Here is a 6,844-nt window from a genome sequence, read left to right as displayed (position 1 = left end):
GGAACCCATATCCCCCCCCAATCTCAGATAGGGTGAATATGAGGGGATCTATATGCATTACCCAGCGTGGTGCTTTACCTGTTAGGCTCACAGGAGGCCTAAGCCTCCACCACGGAGAGCCTGGGGCACGTATGACAATATGAATAACCTCATACTTGGTGCAGCACCTCCACCTGCGATGGCTCCCACCAGAGGGGGAGTGGTTCCTCGCAGGAAATATATATATCACTCCACACAACGTATGTAAAACAACCAATGACTACTTGCAGCAACCATAAGCATATGCACATATATCAACAGGTGTCCCTCCCTAGAGGAGACACTAACTACTGCGTCACGCAGGACGCTACCTCCACCTCCACTGGATGATCCCACCCAGTGTCCAGTAACCCCACACAGTATTACCCCACCCTCAAGTGAGATAGATATGTGTGACTGCACAGCCACTATGTCCTTATGAATGTGATATGACTCGTTGGTGCACTTGTAGATTACCTGCCGGGCACTCCAGTGCCCGAGCCTGCCAAGGAACTTCACAAAGGATCCTGATGTCGACGGTACACAGGAACTACCGTCCGGGGCGATCCCACCCGGATGGCTGATGCAGCAACAGCGAAGGTCTGAGCCCAAACCTCTGGACGGACGCGCAGCTTCTGCTGTGTCCCTAACTGGCTCTAGATAGTAAGTGGCAGGGTCCCTAACCTGGGGGCTGTCCCTGACACAACTCACACTACTGGGTGACTCAGGGCTAGCTGGGGCCTTGGGGGCTGCTGGCCTAGTGCAGGGAGTCACTGACTCCTGCACCCTACCTCCTTCCCCTAGCTTCTCCTGGCACCAACAGCCTAACGAGCTTCAAGCCCGCAAAATGTATCTCTTTGCTCCTGCAGGGCATCCTCCAGCCCTATTGACTCCCTGGCATCATGTGGGGTGCTGCGGAGGCTCATGGGACTTGTAGTCCCTTCCAAGAGCCTTCCCTGGTAGGTTAGGGTTCGCGCGCTCCTTTCCTGCGCATGCGCAACTCTTCAGGGACGCTTGCAACTCCCTAGCCTCTTCCCTACTCTGCTCCACGCATGTGCGATCGTGCCGCATGCGCGCACACACGCAATGGCGGCCCCCGCTAACCGGGTGCGCCGCCGAGCCTCCAAATGCTCGGCTCACTCCCTGCACCGGCCCCCACATTTGGGAACAGCCGGCGGGTCCATCGCTGCCTCCGGCGGCACCCGCGACCACGCTGACCCAAAGGAGGGGGGTCTCTGGGAGCCGGAGTGCACCGGGGCTACACATGAATGAGTCAGTATAGCTACGTGCTCTCCATATGGAGGAGGGAAAGGGTTTCCTGCCTCTGGCTTCCCACTCCTACGCGTTTCGACTTACACGTCTTCTTCGGGGAGTGGTCCATGGTAAAGAAAAACTCCTTCACAACATCCAGCCAAGTGAAGAACACTCTCCAGGAGGTAGGCATATCATTATCCAAGTCTACCATAAAGAGAAGACTTCACGAGAGCAAATACAGAGGGTTCACCACAAGGTGCAAACCATTCACAAGCCTCAAGAATAGAAAGGCCTGATTAGACTTTGCCAAACAATATCTAAAAAAAGTCAGCCCAGTTCTGGAACAGCATTCTTTGGACAGATGAAACTAAGATCAACCTGTACCAGAATGATGGGAAGAAAAAAGTATGGAGAAGGCTTGGAACGGCTCATGATCCAAAGCATACCACATCATCTGTAAAACACGGTGGAGGCAGTGTGATGGCATGGGCATGCATGGCTTATAATGGCACTGGGTCAATAATGTTTATTGATGATGTGACAGAAGCAGCCGGAAGAATTCTGAAGTCTATAGGGATATATTGTCTGCTCAGATTTAGCCAAATTCAGCGAAGTTGATTGGACGGCGCTTCACTTTACAGATGGACAATGACCCAAAACATACTGCGAAAGCAACCCAGGAGTTTTTTAAGGCAAAGAAGTGGAATATGCTGCAATGACCGAGTCAATCATCTGATCTCAACCCGATTGAGCATGCATTTCACTTGCTGAAGACAAAACTTAAGGCAGAAAGACCCACAAACAAACAACAACTGAAGTCAGCTGCAGTAAAGGCCTGGAAAAGCATCACATAGGAGGCAACTCAGCGTTTGGTGATGTCCATGCGTTCCAGACTTCAAGCAGTCATTGCCTGCAAAGGATTCTTGACAAAGTATTAAAAATTAACATTTTATTTATGATTGTGTTAATTTGTCCAATTACATTTGAGCCCATGAAATAAGGGGACTGTGTATGAAAATGGTTGCAATTACTAAACGTTTCATACGATATTTTTTCAACCCATTAAATTAAAGCTGAAAGTCTGCACTTCTATTGCATCTCGGTTGTTTCATTTCAAATCCATTATAGTGGCGTACAGATCCAAAATTAGGAAAATTGTGTCAGTGTCCAATTATTTCCGGACCTAACTGTATATACACATACACACACACACACACACACATACAACTGGAGACACTACTAAACTGAAAGTGTCTCTCTATCTCTGTACCACTAAGTGTTGAAGAATAATTTTAGTTTTGGTGCTGGCAATGTTCAAACCACAATAACATAAACCTAGAAAGATTGTGTGCTTTTCCCCCCTTTTTTGCTGAATCCATGGTCTCATGTAGTACAGAAATTTCACTCCAATGGTAAAAATGTTAACCTTTACAAATATTAAATAAAGTGAAGTGAATTGTAACTTGTATGTATATCTTTATTTATATAGAGCAATTTGTGTACATGGCACTTCACAGCAGTAATACACATGACATACTGTAATAATATAACACATAATGGGAATAAACGCTTCAGGCATAAAAGTAACATTAAAAGGAGGGGAAGAGCATTCCACAGGTATGGGGCAGTGAGTGAGAAAGGTTTAAGGCAGGAGAGGGATTTAGATATAAATGGGGTAGAAAACATCCTTGAGCAGAACGCAAGAGTTCGGATGGTGTATACAGTAGCTAGAAATTAGGGCTGAGATGTACTGTAAGATGGGGCAGAAGATTGTATAGCCTTATAAGTGAGGAGGGACAATTTTGTGTGTAATACGGGATTTGAAAGGAAGCCATTAGAGGGATTTCAGCAGGAGAGACAGTTTTAGGAGAGAGTAAAGGGATTCTATCAGCAGCGTTTACGATAGATTGAATGGGAGACAGGTGAGAGGCAGGAAGGCCGGACAGTAGAAGTTTACAATAGTAGAGACGGAAGTAAATGAGGCCTATGTTACAGTTTTAGCAGTAGAGCAAGAGAGGAAAGGGTGTATCTTTGCAATGTGACGGAGAAAAAAACAACAGGGTTTAGCTACATTTTGAATGTGAGAGGAGAATGTGAGGAAGAAGTCAAATGTGACCCCTAGGAAGCGTGCTTGTGATACTGGGTGTATGATAGTGCTGCCAACAGTAATGTAGAAAGGGGCAATAGGGCCAGGCGTGGGAGTAAGTATGAGAAGCTCCCTTTTTTACATGTTAAGTTTGAGTCGGCAGAGGGGCACCCAAAATGATATAGCTGAAGACATTCTGAGACTTTCGTCTATACAGCAGGTGTAAGGTCAGAGGTTGAAAAGTACATTTGTGTGTCATTAGCATAGAGGTGATATTTGAACCCACAAAATATGATAAGGTCACCTAGAGAGAGTGTGTAAAGAGAAGTCCAAGGACAGACCCCTGGGGTACCCCCACATAGATCAATAGAGGAGGAAGTATTAGCAAACAAGACACTGAAAGTATGATGGGAGATGTAAGAGGAAATCCAGGATAGAGCGTTGTTATATATACCAAGAGTATGGAGAATTTGAAAAGAGGGTGGTCCACAGTATCAAAGGCTACAGAGAGGTTGAGCAATGTGAGTAGAGTGTAATGACCTTTGTCTTTGGCAACATGCAGGTCATTAGTTATATTAGTGAGGGCTGTTTCAGTGGAGTGAGCCGTGCAGAAGCCAGATTGTAGAGAGTCTAGGAGAGAATAGGAGGTGAGAAGATGGAGAAAGTAAGAGAATAACAGGCATTCAAGGAGTTTAGAGGCAAAAGGCAGGAGGGAGACAGGACGCTAGTTAGAGAGAAAGATAGGATCAAGTTTGCAGTTTTTGAGTAATGGTATAACTGTTGCATGTTTGAAGGAGGAGGGAGGCGTTAACAATATGTGTGAGCATAGAGATTAGAGAAGGTGCAACAGGTTTGAGGAAATGGGTGAATGAGGTCATGAGGGCAAGTGGTGGAGGGAGAAGAGGAGATTGATAGAGACACATCCTCCTCTGACAGCGAAAAAAGAGTTGAGGATGGCAGGTGTAGAATATGAGGAGGAAACAGAGGGAATGTCTTGATATATGGAATCCACTTTTGTCTTGAAATAGTCAGCAAATTCCTGAGGTGAAATGGAGGAAGAAAAACAGGTAAGAAACGGTGATCTGATTAGAGAACTTGCATGTATCCTTCATTTGATGTCACACTTACACAATGTATATATTATGTTCAGCAACCTAAAAGCTACCAGAACATCTAAGCATATTCATTGAAAGAACACTTTTAGCAATATCAATAGTTGCACTAGAGAAACAGTGGCAAATATGTCTAAGAGCAAATAATAAATATATGCTATTCTGAATTCAGCATGGCATATGTTATAATATATTACATTTTATTAATGCATATATCTTTAAAACTAGAATTAAAGCAGCAATAGTACAAATATACTTTCCCCCTCCTATTTGTATATTGTAAAGAATGTGACAATGTATAATTCTACATTCTTACCTACGCTGGCAATCATTTGGTGCTCCTGTTATAAATCTGTCAAAATACTGATTGTGCAACTAACATAATGGCTGCTTTTCATTTTCAATGAATCCTTCAGTCAGTGTAACGCAGCAGCAATCCTCATATTACTAAGGTAACATTATCTACTGTTACAGTTTATACTGTAGCTAGAACTGCTTGGAAATTTGGCAACAAATTATCACAAACAGGAAAGTGTTACAAATATCTTGCACTGCTTGGGTGCTGGGCATAAACCTGCTATAGAAATCAAAAGATGCTTTAAAACTAATTCAAAATGGCATTAAGAATTTGTATAATAATAATTTTTAAAAATGCAGTAAGTATTATCTAATACTACAGAACTGATTTATTTAAAAAAAAACCCATACGATTTCACGTGTTGATGCTTTAACTAGGCTCTTATTTCAGATTGTATCTCCAATATTCTAAATATTTGTAGTACCTTCCTATTGGCTCCACCCCAGCAACAGTCATTTTATTGTGAAAGTTTGTGGGTCGAAAACCCCATAAAAAACAAAAAAGGGACCTCTTAACAAGTCCAAACATGGATAATGTTGACACTCCCCACAGTTGCTGACGTAAATAGAGATGTACAGTATAAGACACAGGAGGACCAAGCAGATACCAATGAATTCTGGGATGTCACTGAGCCAATCCCTAAACCAGTAAAGCTTACATGTCCCCTTTAAGTTTCAAAAGGATACACCATGTTTTGGGAGATGCTGCCAATGACGCCCCCTCCTATGATGTAATGCGACAGACACAGAATGATGTTTGGGTCATCTCAGCTGCTTCAAGTAGCACCCAAGGGAGTAAAGAAGTAGAGACCTGGTCTGGTTGAACTGTTATCACTTTGGTCACAAATCAAAGTGGTAAATTCTAAGATATATGATAATACTCAAACCTGTGGTGATCACAGGAAGGCTCTATAGCAATGGTTTTGTTTATGTTGTTCTCTCACAAACATTTTGGCCCATATTTAATAAACAGTCTTCTGCCATAAGACTACTCAAACCTATTTCAGGGATGTTCAACTTTTCTTTTGGTTAAGGAACCCTATAATTATATTTTGAAATTCTGCGGAACCCCAACCTCTATAATAGCACTTCTGAGATCAGATGCATTGTAAGGAACCCCAACCCTCTGTAATAGTGTGTATGAAATCACATGCACTGTAAGACACTCCAACGCTCTCTAATTGCGCTCTAAGATCCAATGCATTGTAAGGAACTTCACACTCTAATAGCGTGTCTGAGATCGGATGCATTACCCAACCCTCTCTAATAACGCATCTAAGATCAAATGAAATTAACCCTTCTGTATTTGGTTCAATTCCAAATGACCAGAAAATTGCATGGAACCCTTTAGGGACTCCCATGGAACCCCTGTTGAAAAACACTATTCTGTTGACTTAAACAGGCTGTTAAGCATCTTTCAGCACTGGAAGGTGCACAATGGCAGTTTTGCTTAAGAAATATGGCCCTTTCTGCTTTGTACAGTTATTCTCTATGTTTGTTCCTATGCTGTAGCTCAAGCATGTCAAACTCGTGGCCCACGTGCTGCATGCGGCCCACAACGAGTATCTGTGCGGCCCAGCCAATGTGTCCCGGTTACGGCGGCGGTGAGGAGGATGCGGCAGCTGGTAAGTATTCTCTGTGTGAGTGAATGCTGCCAGGGGATTGGACGAAGGGCCGCATGGGTTTGAATGAAGGAGGCGGGACTTAGAATGCCGGCCGGGATGCAGGGGATTGGTCGCAGGCAGGTCAGAGGAAGCCGGGGGCGGGGCTTCCGCTTTGTGCAGAGTACACGGTGAGTGTGTGTGTCTGCCTTCCCGCTCCTCTGCCTGCTGCGCGGTGTCCCCCGCTGGGCGGGTAGCCACGGGGACCCGGGGCAGAGGCGCTCACCCCCTTGCTGCTCACCCTCCTTGCCGCTCACCACCCTTTGCCGCTCACCACCCTTTGGCGCTCACCCCACTTGCCGCTCACCCCCCTTGCTGCTCACCCCCCTTGCCGCTCACTCCCTTTCTGCTCACCC

This window comes from Ascaphus truei, chromosome 4 (genome assembly GCF_040206685.1).
Source record: "Ascaphus truei isolate aAscTru1 chromosome 4, aAscTru1.hap1, whole genome shotgun sequence".
Classification (NCBI taxonomy): Eukaryota; Metazoa; Chordata; class Amphibia; order Anura; family Ascaphidae; genus Ascaphus; species Ascaphus truei.
Note: the sequence above shows the minus strand (reverse complement) of the source record.